Below are 15,607 nucleotides of genomic sequence, written 5' to 3' on the forward strand. Positions count from 1 at the left end.
CTAAACCCCATTATAAAAATCAACTACTTTTAAAAACCCGTGAAACAAAGACAGTGAAAGAGAGACAAATTCTTACAAAATTCGTTCAGGGGCTGTGATGCCACCTGGATTGACCATATCTAGACCCACTGCTGATTGAGACATAAGGGTGGACACTCTTGCGGCTTAGAGTATTGGTGAGGTTGGGTGAGCAAACACAGACCCTTTAAAGTAATACTGCGGGGTACCCATCCCATGGGTCCCAAATCTCCAGGTTCAAGGGCATCTTCCTACATCGAAAACATGCATGAGAAACCCAGAAGATGGTACACCGTGTGATCGGGAAAGGTTTCCAAAACGCACCTCATTTCTCATCTCCTTGTGCTCGGGTTCGCCATTCCAGCCGTTTTACTAGCAATCTCCCTCCTTGGAGAATCAGCACCTTTCACCTCCTGTTCCGTACAGGTAGCCATTTGTCCTGAGGATGAACGGGAAGAGGGGGAACCAATGAGAGACTAGCTCTAGGTGTTGGGACAGGCACAGGTCACTCTATTTTCCCATCAGGAAGAAGAATTAACCACAGGCTCAGCCTGCCCCCCCGGAACCAGAATAGGGCCTGAAGCAATCCTGCGCTTTTGCGGCCTGCTCCCAAAAATGCGAGTTGAAAAACGTAGCCCAGGGGCACTGCAATTCACAAACCTGCAGAGTTATCAATGATAACTCTCGTCCACAAATATATTGAGGGAAGGCAACGAAAAGGATTTGAAAGCAAGGCAGAATTGCAGGAAACTGATTTCAGGAGGTAGAATCGAATCGCCTTTAAAGCACAGGAAAAGCGGCAAAACCTCGACAATGATGCCCTTGGCCAAAAAGGGCGTATGCGTTTTTTCCTGAATATATTCAGGAAAAAACGCATACGCCCTTTTTGGCCAACCAAGCAACCTGGAAAGGCAAATCAGCGCTACAAAGAAGTCTTGCTTCCCATCGGTCAAAAGGGCCGTGCTGTATAAACTGTCAAAACCAGGAATGCAGGACAGGCCATGAAGAAACGGGAGCCTTCCTACGCTGATGGGCGGGATGTCAATTGCCAACAGCCACTCTGGAGAAGTGTACGGTGTGTCCTGAAACACCTAAAAAACTCAGCTTAGAGAGCATAGGGCACTTCCACACATGGGCGTATAAATTGGGAAAACTAAAAATCAGCAAGACACAGGCACCCCAAAGTTTAGGGCTGCTCTGCTGACAAGAACCTCCACTGAGTTACACCTTAAATATCCCAGGAAAGAGAAAAATGGATAAAGACGTTGTGGTCCTTATGTACAATGGAATATCACTCAGCCATGAAATCTACGTCATAAGGCTAGTAGCAGCTTGATGAGTGGATTTAGGTACGACGATTCTAAGTGAAATAAGTCAAACAGAAAACGACACTTACCATAAGATATCACTTATAAAGGGAATGTAAAAACCGCTACACTTGAACTGAATTACAAAACAGAACAGAGTCACACGTTTAGAAAACACACTATGGCTGCTTAACGGGAAAGGTGAGGTGGGGTGATGCGTAAAAGAAGGGTTTCAAATTAGCTCAGATACCATTCCATAAACCCAATATGTAATAGACAAGACCTACTCCTTGCTCAGTGAACTGGACTCAACACCCCCTATTCAACGCCCAAGAATATATCTGACTAGTAAGAATCTTAAAACCTATGTGTTGATATCCCTCTGTAAGTGAGTCAAGTGGGTGTAAAGCGGCCTAAACACAGCAGTGAAAAGCAGCTAAACCCCATTATAAAAATCAACTACTTTTAAAAACCCGTGAAACAAAGACAGTGAAAGAGAGACAAATTCTTACAAAATTCGTTCAGGGGCTGTGATGCCACCTGGATTGACCATATCTAGACCCACTGCTGATTGAGACATATGGGTGAACACTCTTGGGGCTGAGAGGTTTCGTGAGGTTGGGTGAGCAAAAGCAGACCCTTTTAAGTAATACTGCGTGGTACCCATCCCATGGGTCCCAAATCTCCAGGTTCAAGGGCATCTTCCTACATCGAAAACATGCATGAGACACCCAGAAGATGGTACACCGTGTGATCGGGAAAGGTTTCTAAAACGCACCTCATTTCTCATCTCCTTGTGCTCGGGTTCGCCATTCCAGCCGTTTTACTAGCAATCTCCCTCCTTGGAGAATCAGCACCTTTAACCTCCTGTTCCGTCCAGGTTGCCATTTGTCCTGAGGATGAACGGGAAGAGGGCGAAACAATGAGAGACTAGCTCTAGGTGTTGGGACAGGCACAGGTCACTCTATTTTCCCATCAGGAAGAAGAATTAACCACAGGCTCAGCCTGCCCCCCCGGAACCAGAATAGGGCCTGAAGCAATCCTGCGCTTTTGCGGCCTGCTCACAAAAATGCGAGTTGAAAAACGTAGCCCAGGGGCACTGCAATTCACAAACCTGCAGAGTTATCAATGATAACTCTCGTCCACAAATATATTGAGGGAAGGCAACGAAAAGGATTTGAAAGCAAGGCAGAATTGCAGGAAACTGATTTCAGGAGGTAGAATCGAATCGCCTTTAAAGCACAGGAAAAGCGGCAAAACCTCGACAATGATGCCCTTGGCCAAAAAGGGCGTATGCGTTTTTTCCTGAATATATTCAGGAAAAAACGCATACGCCCTTTTTGGCCAACCAAGCAACCTGGAAAGGCAAATCAGCGCTACAAAGAAGTCTTGCTTCCCATCGGTCAAAAGGGCCGTGCTGTATAAACTGTCAAAACCAGGAATGCAGGACAGGCCATGAAGAAACGGGAGCCTTCCTACGCTGATGGGCGGGATGTCAATTGCCAACAGCCACTCTGGAGAAGTGTACAGTGTGTCCTGAAACACCTAAAAAACTCAGCTTAGAGAGCATAGGGCACTTCCACTCATGGGCGTATAAATTGGGAAAAATAAAAATCAGCAAGACACAGGCACCCCAAAGTTTAGGGCTGCTCTGCTGACAAGAACCTCCACTGAGTTACACCTTAAATATCCCAGGAAAGAGAAAAATGGATAAAGACGTTGTGGTCCTTATGTACAATGGAATATCACTCAGCCATGAAATCTACGTCATAAGGCTAGTAGCAGCTTGATGAGTGGATTTAGGTACGACGATTCTAAGTGAAATAAGTCAAACAGAAAAAGACACTTATCATAAGATATCACTTATAAAGGGAATGTAAAAACCGCTACACTTGAACTGAATTACAAAACAGAACAGAGTCACACGTTTAGAAAACACACTATGGCTGCTTAACGGGAAAGGTGAGCTGGGGTGATGCGTAAAAGAAGGGTTTCAAATTAGCTCAGATACCGTTCCATAAACCCAATATGTAATAGACAAGACCTACTCCTTGCTCAGTGAACTGGACTCAACACCCCCTATTCAACGCCCAAGAATATATCTGACTAGTAAGAATCTTAAAACCTATGTGTTGATATCCCTCTGTAAGTGAGTCAAGTGGGTGTAAAGCGGCCTAAACACAGCAGTGAAAAGCAGCTAAACCCCATTATAAAAATCAACTACTTTTAAAAACCCGTGAAACAAAGACAGTGAAAGAGAGACAAATTCTTACAAAATTCGTTCAGGGGCTGTGATGCCACCTGGATTGACCATATCTAGACCCACTGCTGATTGAGACATATGGGTGAACACTCTTGGGGCTGAGAGGTTTCGTGAGGTTGGGTGAGCAAAAGCAGACCCTTTTAAGTAATACTGCGTGGTACCCATCCCATGGGTCACAAATCTCCAGGTTCAAGGGCATCTTCCTACATCGAAAACATGCATGAGACACCCAGAAGATGGTACACCGTGTGATCGGGAAAGGTTTCTAAAACGCACCTCATTTCTCATCTCCTTGTGCTCGGGTTCGCCATTCCAGCCGTTTTACTAGCAATCTCCCTCCTTGGAGAATCAGCACCTTTAACCTCCTGTTCCGTCCAGGTTGCCATTTGTCCTGAGGATGAACGGGAAGAGGGCGAAACAATGAGAGACTAGCTCTAGGTGTTGGGACAGGCACAGGTCACTCTATTTTCCCATCAGGAAGAAGAATTAACCACAGGCTCAGCCTGACGACCGGAACCAGAATAGGGCCTGAAGCAATCCTGCGCTTTTGCGGCCAGCTCCCAGAAAAGCGAGTTGAAAAATGGAGCTCAGGGGCACTGCAATTCAAAAACCTGCAGAGTTATAAATGATAACTCTCGTCCACAAATATATTGAGGGAAGGCAACGAAGAGGATTTGAAAGCAAGGAAGAATTGAAGGAAACTGATTTCAGGAGGTAGATTCGAATCGCCTTTAAAGCACAGGAAAAGCGGCAAAACCTCGACAATGATGCCCTTGGCCAAAAAGGGCGTATGCGTTTTCTCCTGAATATATTCAGGAAAAAACGCATACACCCTTTTTGGCCAACCAAGCAACCTGCAAAGGCAAATCAGCGCTACAAAGAAGTCTCGCTTCCCATCGGTCAAAAGGACCATGCTGAGTAAAGTGTCTAAACCAGAAATGCAGGGCAGGCCATGGAGAAACGGGAGCCTTGCTACGCTGATGGGCGGGATGTAAATTGCCAACAGGCACTCTGGAGAAGTGTACGGTGTGTCCTGAAACACCTAAAAAACTCAGCTTAGAGAGCATAGGGCACTTCCACTCATGGGCGTATAAATTGGGAAAACTAAAAATCAGCAAGACACAGGCACCCCAAAGTTTAGGGCTGCTCTTCTGACAAGAACCTCCACTGAGTTACACCTTAAATATCCCAGGAAAGAGAAAAATGGTTAAAGACGTTGTGGTCCTTATGTACAATGGAATATCACTCAGCCATGAAATCAACGTCATAAGGCTAGTAGCAACATGATGAGTGGATTTAGGTACGACGATTCTAAGTGAAATAAGTCAAACAGAAAAAGACACTTATCATAAGATATCACTTATAGAGGCAATGTAAAAACCGCTACACTTGAACTGAATTACAAATCAGAACAGCGTCACACGTTTAGAAAACACACTATGGCTGCTTAACGGGAAAGGTGAGCTGGGGTGATGCGTAAAACAAGGGTTTCAATTTAGCTCAGATACCGTTCCATAAACCCAATATGTAATAGACAAGACCTACTCCTTGCTCAGTGAACTGGACTCAACACCCCCTATTCAACGCCCAAGAATATATCTGACTAGTAAGAATCTTAAAACCTATGTGTTGATATCCCTCTGTAAGTGAGTCAAGTGGGTGTAAAGCGGCCTAAACACAGCAGTGAAAAGCAGCTAAACCCCATTATAAAAATCAACTACTTTTAAAAACCCGTGAAACAAAGACAGTGAAAGAGAGAGAAATTCTTACAAAATTCGTTCAGGGGCTGTGATGCCACCTGGATTGACCATATCTAGACCCACTGCTGATTGAGACATATGGGTGAACACTCTTGGGGCTGAGAGGTTTGGTGAGGTTGGGTGAGCAAAAGCAGACCCTTTTAAGTAATACTGCGTGGTACCCATCCCATGGGTCCCAAATCTCCAGGTTCAAGGGCATCTTCCTACATCGAAAACATGCATGAGACACCCAGAAGATGGTACACCGTGTGATCGGGAAAGGTTTCTAAAACGCACCTCATTTCTCATCTCCTTGTGCTCGGGTTCGCCATTCCAGCCGTTTTACTAGCAATCTCCCTCCTTGGAGAATCAGCACCTTTAACCTCCTGTTCCGTCCAGGTTGCCATTTGTCCTGAGGATGAACGGGAAGAGGGCGAAACAATGAGAGACTAGCTCTAGGTGTTGGGACAGGCACAGGTCACTCTATTTTCCCATCAGGAAGAAGAATTAACCACAGGCTCAGCCTGCCGCCCGGAACCAGAATAGGGCCTGAAGCAATCCTGCACTTTTGTGGCCAGCTCCCAAAAAAGCGAGTTGAAATATGGAGCTCAGGGGCACTGCAATTCACAAACCTGCAGAGTTATAAATGATAACTCTCGTCCACAAATATATTGAGGGAAGGCAATGAAGAGGATTTGAAAGCAAAGAAGAATTGAAGGAAACTGATTTTAGGAGGTAGATTCGAATCGCCTTTAAAGCACAGGAAAAGCGGCAAAACCTCGACAATGATGCCCTTGGCCAAAAAGGGCGTATGCGTTTTCTCCTGAATATATTCAGGAAAAAACGCATACGCCCTTTTTGGCCAACCAAGCAACCTGCAAACGCAAATCAGCGCTACAAAGAAGTCTCGCTTCCCATCGGTCAAAAGGACCATGCTGAGTAAAGTGTCTAAACCAGAAATGCAGGGCAGGCCATGGAGAAACTGGAGCCTTGCTACGCTGATGGGCGGGATGTAAATTGCCAACAGGCACTCTGGAGAAGTGTACGGTGTGTCCTGAAACACCTAAAAAACTCAGCTTAGAGAGCATAGGGCACTTCCACTCATGGGCGTATAAATTGGGAAAACTAAAAATCAGCAAGACACAGGCACCCCAAAGTTTAGGGCTGCTCTGCTGACAAGAACCTCCACTGAGTTACACCTTAAATATCCCAGGAAAGAGAAAAATGGATAAAGACGTTGTGGTCCTTATGTACAATGGAATATCACTCAGCCATGAAATCAACGTCATAAGGCTAGTAGCAACATGATGAGTGGATTTAGGTACGACGATTCTAAGTGAAATAAGTCAAACAGAAAAAGACACTTATCATAAGATATCACTTATAGAGGGAATGTAAAAACCGCTACACTTGAACTGAATTACAAAACAGAACAGAGTCACACGTTTAGAAAACACACTATGGCTGCTTAACGGGAAAGGTGAGGTGGGGTGATGCGTAAAACAAGGGTTTCAAATTAGCTCAGATACCGTTCCATAAACCCAATATGTAATAGACAAGACCTACTCCTTGCTCAGTGAACTGGACTCAACACCCCCTATTCAACGCCCAAGAATATATCTGACTAGTAAGAATCTTAAAACCTATGTGTTGATATCCCTCTGTAAGTGAGTCAAGTGGGTGTAAAGCGGCCTAAACACAGCAGTGAAAAGCAGCTAAACCCCATTATAAAAATCAACTACTTTTAAAAACCCGTGAAACAAAGACAGTGAAAGAGAGACAAATTCTTACAAAATTCGTTCAGGGGCTGTGATGCCACCTGGATTGACCATATCTAGACCCACTGCTGATTGAGACATAAGGGTGGACACTCTTGCGGCTTAGAGTATTGGTGAGGTTGGGTGAGCAAACACAGACCCTTTAAAGTAATACTGCGGGGTACCCATCCCATGGGTCCCAAATCTCCAGGTTCAAGGGCATCTTCCTACATCGAAAACATGCATGAGAAACCCAGAAGATGGTACACCGTGTGATCGGGAAAGGTTTCCAAAACGCACCTCATTTCTCATCTCCTTGTGCTCGGGTTCGCCATTCCAGCCGTTTTACTAGCAATCTCCCTCCTTGGAGAATCAGCACCTTTCACCTCCTGTTCCGTACAGGTAGCCATTTGTCCTGAGGATGAACGGGAAGAGGGGGAACCAATGAGAGACTAGCTCTAGGTGTTGGGACAGGCACAGGTCACTCTATTTTCCCATCAGGAAGAAGAATTAACCACAGGCTCAGCCTGCCCCCCCGGAACCAGAATAGGGCCTGAAGCAATCCTGCGCTTTTGCGGCCTGCTCCCAAAAATGCGAGTTGAAAAACGTAGCCCAGGGGCACTGCAATTCACAAACCTGCAGAGTTATCAATGATAACTCTCGTCCACAAATATATTGAGGGAAGGCAACGAAAAGGATTTGAAAGCAAGGCAGAATTGCAGGAAACTGATTTCAGGAGGTAGAATCGAATCGCCTTTAAAGCACAGGAAAAGCGGCAAAACCTCGACAATGATGCCCTTGGCCAAAAAGGGCGTATGCGTTTTTTCCTGAATATATTCAGGAAAAAACGCATACGCCCTTTTTGGCCAACCAAGCAACCTGGAAAGGCAAATCAGCGCTACAAAGAAGTCTTGCTTCCCATCGGTCAAAAGGGCCGTGCTGTATAAACTGTCAAAACCAGGAATGCAGGACAGGCCATGAAGAAACGGGAGCCTTCCTACGCTGATGGGCGGGATGTCAATTGCCAACAGCCACTCTGGAGAAGTGTACGGTGTGTCCTGAAACACCTAAAAAACTCAGCTTAGAGAGCATAGGGCACTTCCACACATGGGCGTATAAATTGGGAAAACTAAAAATCAGCAAGACACAGGCACCCCAAAGTTTAGGGCTGCTCTGCTGACAAGAACCTCCACTGAGTTACACCTTAAATATCCCAGGAAAGAGAAAAATGGATAAAGACGTTGTGGTCCTTATGTACAATGGAATATCACTCAGCCATGAAATCTACGTCATAAGGCTAGTAGCAGCTTGATGAGTGGATTTAGGTACGACGATTCTAAGTGAAATAAGTCAAACAGAAAACGACACTTACCATAAGATATCACTTATAAAGGGAATGTAAAAACCGCTACACTTGAACTGAATTACAAAACAGAACAGAGTCACACGTTTAGAAAACACACTATGGCTGCTTAACGGGAAAGGTGAGGTGGGGTGATGCGTAAAAGAAGGGTTTCAAATTAGCTCAGATACCATTCCATAAACCCAATATGTAATAGACAAGACCTACTCCTTGCTCAGTGAACTGGACTCAACACCCCCTATTCAACGCCCAAGAATATATCTGACTAGTAAGAATCTTAAAACCTATGTGTTGATATCCCTCTGTAAGTGAGTCAAGTGGGTGTAAAGCGGCCTAAACACAGCAGTGAAAAGCAGCTAAACCCCATTATAAAAATCAACTACTTTTAAAAACCCGTGAAACAAAGACAGTGAAAGAGAGAGAAATTCTTACAAAATTCGTTCAGGGGCTGTGATGCCACCTGGATTGACCATATCTAGACCCACTGCTGATTGAGACATATGGGTGAACACTCTTGGGGCTGAGAGGTTTGGTGAGGTTGGGTGAGCAAAAGCAGACCCTTTTAAGTAATACTGCGTGGTACCCATCCCATGGGTCCCAAATCTCCAGGTTCAAGGGCATCTTCCTACATCGAAAACATGCATGAGACACCCAGAAGATGGTACACCGTGTGATCGGGAAAGGTTTCTAAAACGCACCTCATTTCTCATCTCCTTGTGCTCGGGTTCGCCATTCCAGCCGTTTTACTAGTAATGTCCCTCCTTGGAGAATCAGCACCTTTAACCTCCTGTTCCGTCCAGGTTGCCATTTGTCCTGAGGATGAACGGGAAGAGGGCGAAACAATGAGAGACTAGCTCTAGGTGTTGGGACAGGCACAGGTCACTCTATTTTCCCATCAGGAAGAAGAATTAACCACAGGCTCAGCCTGACGCCCGGAACCAGAATAGGGCCTGAAGCAATCCTGCGCTTTTGCGGCCAGCTCCCAAAAAAGCGAGTTGAAAAATGGAGCTCAGGGGCACTGCAATTCAAAAACCTGCAGAGTTATAAATGATAACTCTCGTCCACAAATATATTGAGGGAAGGCAACGAAGAGGATTTGAAAGCAAGGAAGAATTGAAGGAAACTGATTTCAGGAGGTAGATTCGAATCGCCTTTAAAGCACAGGAAAAGCGGCAAAACCTCGACAATGATGCCCTTGGCCAAAAAGGGCGTATGCGTTTTCTCCTGAATATATTCAGGAAAAAACGCATACGCCCTTTTTGGCCAACCAAGCAACCTGCAAAGGCAAATCAGCGCTACAAAGAAGTCTCACTTCCCATCGGTCAAAAGGACCATGCTGAGTAAAGTGTCTAAACCAGAAATGCAGGGCAGGCCATGGAGAAACTGGAGCCTTGCTACGCTGATGGGCGGGATGTAAATTGCCAACAGGCACTCTGGAGAACTGTACGGTGTGTCCTGAAACACCTAAAAAACTCAGCTTAGAGAGCATAGGGCACTTCCACTCATGGGCGTATAAATTGGGAAAACTAAAAATCAGCAAGACACAGGCACCCCAAAGTTTAGGGCTGCTCTGCTGACAAGAACCTCCACTGAGTTACACCTTAAATATCCCAGGAAAGAGAAAAATGGATAAAGACGTTGTGGTCCTTATGTACAATGGAATATCACTCAGCCATGAAATCAACGTCATAAGGCTAGTAGCAACATGATGAGTGGATTTAGGTACGACGATTCTAAGTGAAATAAGTCAAACAGAAAAAGACACTTATCATAAGATATCACTTATAGAGGGAATGTAAAAACCGCTACACTTGACCTGAATTACAAATCAGAACAGCGTCACACGTTTAGAAAACACACTATGGCTGCTTAACGGGAAAGGTGAGCTGGGGTGATGCGTAAAACAAGGGTTTCAATTTAGCTCAGATACCGTTCCATAAACCCAATATGTAATAGACAAGACCTACTCCTTGCTCAGTGAACTGGACTCAACACCCCCTATTCAACGCCCAAGAATATATCTGACCAGTAAGAATCTTAAAACCTATGTGTTGATATCCCTCTGTAAGTGAGTCAAGTGGGTGTAAAGCGGCCTAAACACAGCAGTGAAAAGCAGCTAAACCCCATTATAAAAATCAACTACTTTTAAAAACCCGTGAAACAAAGACAGTGAAAGAGAGAGAAATTCTTACAAAATTCGTTCAGGGGCTGTGATGCCACCTGGATTGACCATATCTAGACCCACTGCTGATTGAGACATATGGGTGAACACTCTTGGGGCTGAGAGTTTTGGTGAGGTTGGGTGAGCAAAAGCAGACCCTTTTAAGTAATACTGCGTGGTACCCATCCCATGGGTCACAAATCTCCAGGTTCAAGGGCATCTTCCTACATCGAAAACATGCATGAGACACCCAGAAGATGGTACACCGTGTGATCGGGAAAGGTTTCTAAAACGCACCTCATTTCTCATCTCCTTGTGCTCGGGTTCGCCATTCCAGCCGTTTTACTAGCAATCTCCCTCCTTGGAGAATCAGCACCTTTAACCTCCTGTTCCGTCCAGGTTGCCATTTGTCCTGAGGATGAACGGGAAGAGGGCGAAACAATGAGAGACTAGCTCTAGGTGTTGGGACAGGCACAGGTCACTCTATTTTCCCATCAGGAAGAAGAATTAACCACAGGCTCAGCCTGCCGCCCGGAACCAGAATAGGGCCTGAAGCAATCCTGCACTTTTGTGGCCAGCTCCCAAAAAAGCGAGTTGAAATATGGAGCTCAGGGGCACTGCAATTCACAAACCTGCCGAGTTATAAATGATAACTCTCGTCCACAAATATATTGAGGGAAGGCAACGAAGAGGATTTGAAAGCAAGGAAGAATTGAAGGAAACTGATTTTAGGAGGTAGATTCGAATCGCCTTTAAAGCACAGGAAAAGCGGCAAAACCTCGACAATGATGCCCTTGGCCAAAAAGGGCGTATGCGTTTTCTCCTGAATATATTCAGGAAAAAACGCATACGCCCTTTTTGGACAACCAAGCAACCTGCAAAGGCAAATCAGCGCTACAAAGAAGTCTCGCTTCCCATCGGTCAAAAGGACCATGCTGAGTAAAGTGTCTAAACCAGAAATGCAGGGCAGGCCATGGAGAAACTGGAGCCTTGCTACGCTGATGGGCGGGATGTAAATTGCCAACAGGCACTCTGGAGAAGTGTACGGTGTGTCCTGAAACACCTAAAAAACTCAGCTTAGAGAGCATAGGGCACTTCCACTCATGGGCGTATAAATTGGGAAAACTAAAAATCAGCAAGACACAGGCACCCCAAAGTTTAGGGCTGCTCTGCTGACAAGAACCTCCACTGAGTTACACCTTAAATATCCCAGGAAAGAGAAAAATGGATAAAGACGTTGTGGTCCTTATGTACAATGGAATATCACTCAGCCATGAAATCAACGTCATAAGGCTAGTAGCAACATGATGAGTGGATTTAGGTACGACGATTCTAAGTGAAATAAGTCAAACAGAAAAAGACACTTATCATAAGATATCACTTATAGAGGGAATGTAAAAACCGCTACACTTGAACTGAATTACAAAACAGAACAGAGTCACACGTTTAGAAAACACACTATGGCTGCTTAACGGGAAAGGTGAGGTGGGGTGATGCGTAAAACAAGGGTTTCAAATTAGCTCAGATACCGTTCCATAAACCCAATATGTAATAGACAAGACCTACTCCTTGCTCAGTGAACTGGACTCAACACCCCCTATTCAACGCCCAAGAATATATCTGACTAGTAAGAATCTTAAAACCTATGTGTTGATATCCCTCTGTAAGTGAGTCAAGTGGGTGTAAAGCGGCCTAAACACAGCAGTGAAAAGCAGCTAAACCCCATTATAAAAATCAACTACTTTTAAAAACCCGTGAAACAAAGACAGTGAAAGAGAGACAAATTCTTACAAAATTCGTTCAGGGGCTGTGATGCCACCTGGATTGACCATATCTAGACCCACTGCTGATTGAGACATAAGGGTGGACACTCTTGCGGCTTAGAGTATTGGTGAGGTTGGGTGAGCAAACACAGACCCTTTAAAGTAATACTGCGGGGTACCCATCCCATGGGTCCCAAATCTCCAGGTTCAAGGGCATCTTCCTACATCGAAAACATGCATGAGAAACCCAGAAGATGGTACACCGTGTGATCGGGAAAGGTTTCCAAAACGCACCTCATTTCTCATCTCCTTGTGCTCGGGTTCGCCATTCCAACCGCTTTACTAGCAATCTCCCTCCTTGGAGAATCAGCACCTTTCACCTCCTGTTCCGTACAGGTAGCCATTTGTCCTGAGGATGAACGGGAAGAGGGGGAACCAATGAGAGACTAGCTCTAGGTGTTGGGACAGGCACAGGTCACTCTATTTTCCCATCAGGAAGAAGAATTAACCACAGGCTCAGCCTGCCCCCCCGGAACCAGAATAGGGCCTGAAGCAATCCTGCGCTTTTGCGGCCTGCTCCCAAAAATGCGAGTTGAAAAACGTACCCCAGGGGCACTGCAATTCACAAACCTGCAGAGTTATCAATGATAACTCTCGTCCACAAATATATTGAGGGAAGGCAATGAAAAGGATTTGAAAGCAAGGCAGAATTGCAGGAAACTGATTTCAGGAGGTAGAATCGAATCGCCTTTAAAGCACAGGAAAAGCGGCAAAACCTCGACAATGATGCCCTTGGCCAAAAAGGGCGTATGCGTTTTTTCCTGAATATATTCAGGAAAAAACGCATACGCCCTTTTTGGCCAACCAAGCAACCTGGAAAGGCAAATCAGCGCTACAAAGAAGTCTTGCTTCCCATCGGTCAAAAGGGCCGTGCTGTATAAACTGTCAAAACCAGGAATGCAGGACAGGCCATGAAGAAACGGGAGCCTTCCTACGCTGATGGGCGGGATGTCAATTGCCAACAGCCACTCTGGAGAAGTGTACGGTGTGTCCTGAAACACCTAAAAAACTCAGCTTAGAGAGCATAGGGCACTTCCACTCATGGGCGTATAAATTGGGAAAACTAAAAATCAGCAAGACACAGGCACCCCAAAGTTTAGGGCTGCTCTTCTGACAAGAACCTCCACTGAGTTACACCTTAAATATCCCAGGAAAGAGAAAAATGGATAAAGACGTTGTGGTCCTTATGTACAATGGAATATCACTCAGCCATGAAATCAACATCATAAGGCTAGTAGCAACATGATGAGTGGATTTAGGTACGACGTTTCTAAGTGAAATAAGTCAAACAGAAAAAGACACTTATCATAAGACATCACTTATAGAGGGAATGTAAAAACCGCTACACTTGAACTGAATTACAAATCAGAACAGCGTCACACGTTTAGAAAACACACTATGGCTGCTTAACGGGAAAGGTGAGCTGGGGTGATGCGTAAAACACGGGTTTCAATTTAGCTCAGATACCGTTCCATAAACCCAATGTGTAATAGACAAGACCTACTCCTTGCTCAGTGAACTGGACTCAACACCCCCTATTCAACGCCCAAGAATATATCTGACTAGTAAGAATCTTAAAACCTATGTGTTGATATCCCTCTGTAAGTGAGTCAAGTGGGTGTAAAGCGGCCTAAACACAGCAGTGAAAAGCAGCTAAACCCCATTATAAAAATCAACTACTTTTAAAAACCCGTGAAACAAAGACAGTGAAAGAGAGAGAAATTCTTACAAAATTCGTTCAGGGGCTGTGATGCCACCTGGATTGACCATATCTAGACCCACTGCTGATTGAGACATATGGGTGAACACTCTTGGGGCTGAGAGGTTTCGTGAGGTTGGGTGAGCAAAAGCAGACCCTTTTAAGTAATACTGCGTGGTACCCATCCCATGGGTCCCAAATCTCCAGGTTCAAGGGCATCTTCCTACATCGAAAACATGCATGAGACACCCAGAAGATGGTACACCGTGTGATCGGGAAAGGTTTCTAAAACGCACCTCATTTCTCATCTCCTTGTGCTCGGGTTCGCCATTCCAGCCGTTTTACTAGCAATCTCCCTCCTTGGAGAATCAGCACCTTTAACCTCCTGTTCCGTCCAGGTTGCCATTTGTCCTGAGGATGAACGGGAAGAGGGCGAAACAATGAGAGACTAGCTCTAGGTGTTGGGACAGGCACAGGTCACTCTATTTTCCCATCAGGAAAAAGAATTAACCACAGGCTCAGCCTGACGCCCGGAACCAGAATAGGGCCTGAAGCAATCCTGCGCTTTTGCGGCCAGCTCCCAAAAAAGCGAGTTGAAAAATGGAGCTCAGGGGCACTGCAATTCAAAAACCTGCAGAGTTATAAATGATAACTCTCGTCCACAAATATATTGAGGGAAGGCAACGAAGAGGATTTGAAAGCAAGGAAGAATTGAAGGAAACTGATTTCAGGAGGTAGATTCGAATCGCCTTTAAAGCACAGGAAAAGCGGCAAAACCTCGACAATGATGCCCTTGGCCAAAAAGGGCGTATGCGTTTTCTCCTGAATATATTCAGGAAAAAACGCATACGCCCTTTTTGGCCAACCAAGCAACCTGCAAAGGCAAATCAGCGCTACAAAGAAGTCTCACTTCCCATCGGTCAAAAGGACCATGCTGAGTAAAGTGTCTAAACCAGAAATGCAGGGCAGGCCATGGAGAAACTGGAGCCTTGCTACGCTGATGGGCGGGATGTAAATTGCCAACAGCCACTCTGGAGAAGTGTACGGTGTGTCCTGAAACACCTAAAAAACTCAGCTTAGAGAGCATAGGGCACTTCCACTCATGGGCGTATAAATTGGGAAAACTAAAAATCAGCAAGACACAGGCACCCCAAAGTTTAGGGCTGCTCTTCTGACAAGAACCTCCACTGAGTTACACCTTAAATATCCCAGGAAAGAGAAAAATGGATAAAGACGTTGTGGTCCTTATGTACAATGGAATATCACTCAGCCATGAAATCAACGTCATAAGGCTAGTAGCAACATGATGAGTGGATTTAGGTACGACGATTCTAAGTGAAATAAGTCAAACAGAAAAAGACACTTATCATAAGATATCACTTATAGAGGGAATGTAAAAACCGCTACACTTGACCTGAATTACAAATCAGAACAGCGTCACACGTTTAGAAAACACACTATGGCTGCTTAACGGGAA

Source organism: Eschrichtius robustus, chromosome 1, assembly GCF_028021215.1.
Source record: "Eschrichtius robustus isolate mEscRob2 chromosome 1, mEscRob2.pri, whole genome shotgun sequence".
Classification (NCBI taxonomy): domain Eukaryota; kingdom Metazoa; phylum Chordata; class Mammalia; order Artiodactyla; family Eschrichtiidae; genus Eschrichtius; species Eschrichtius robustus.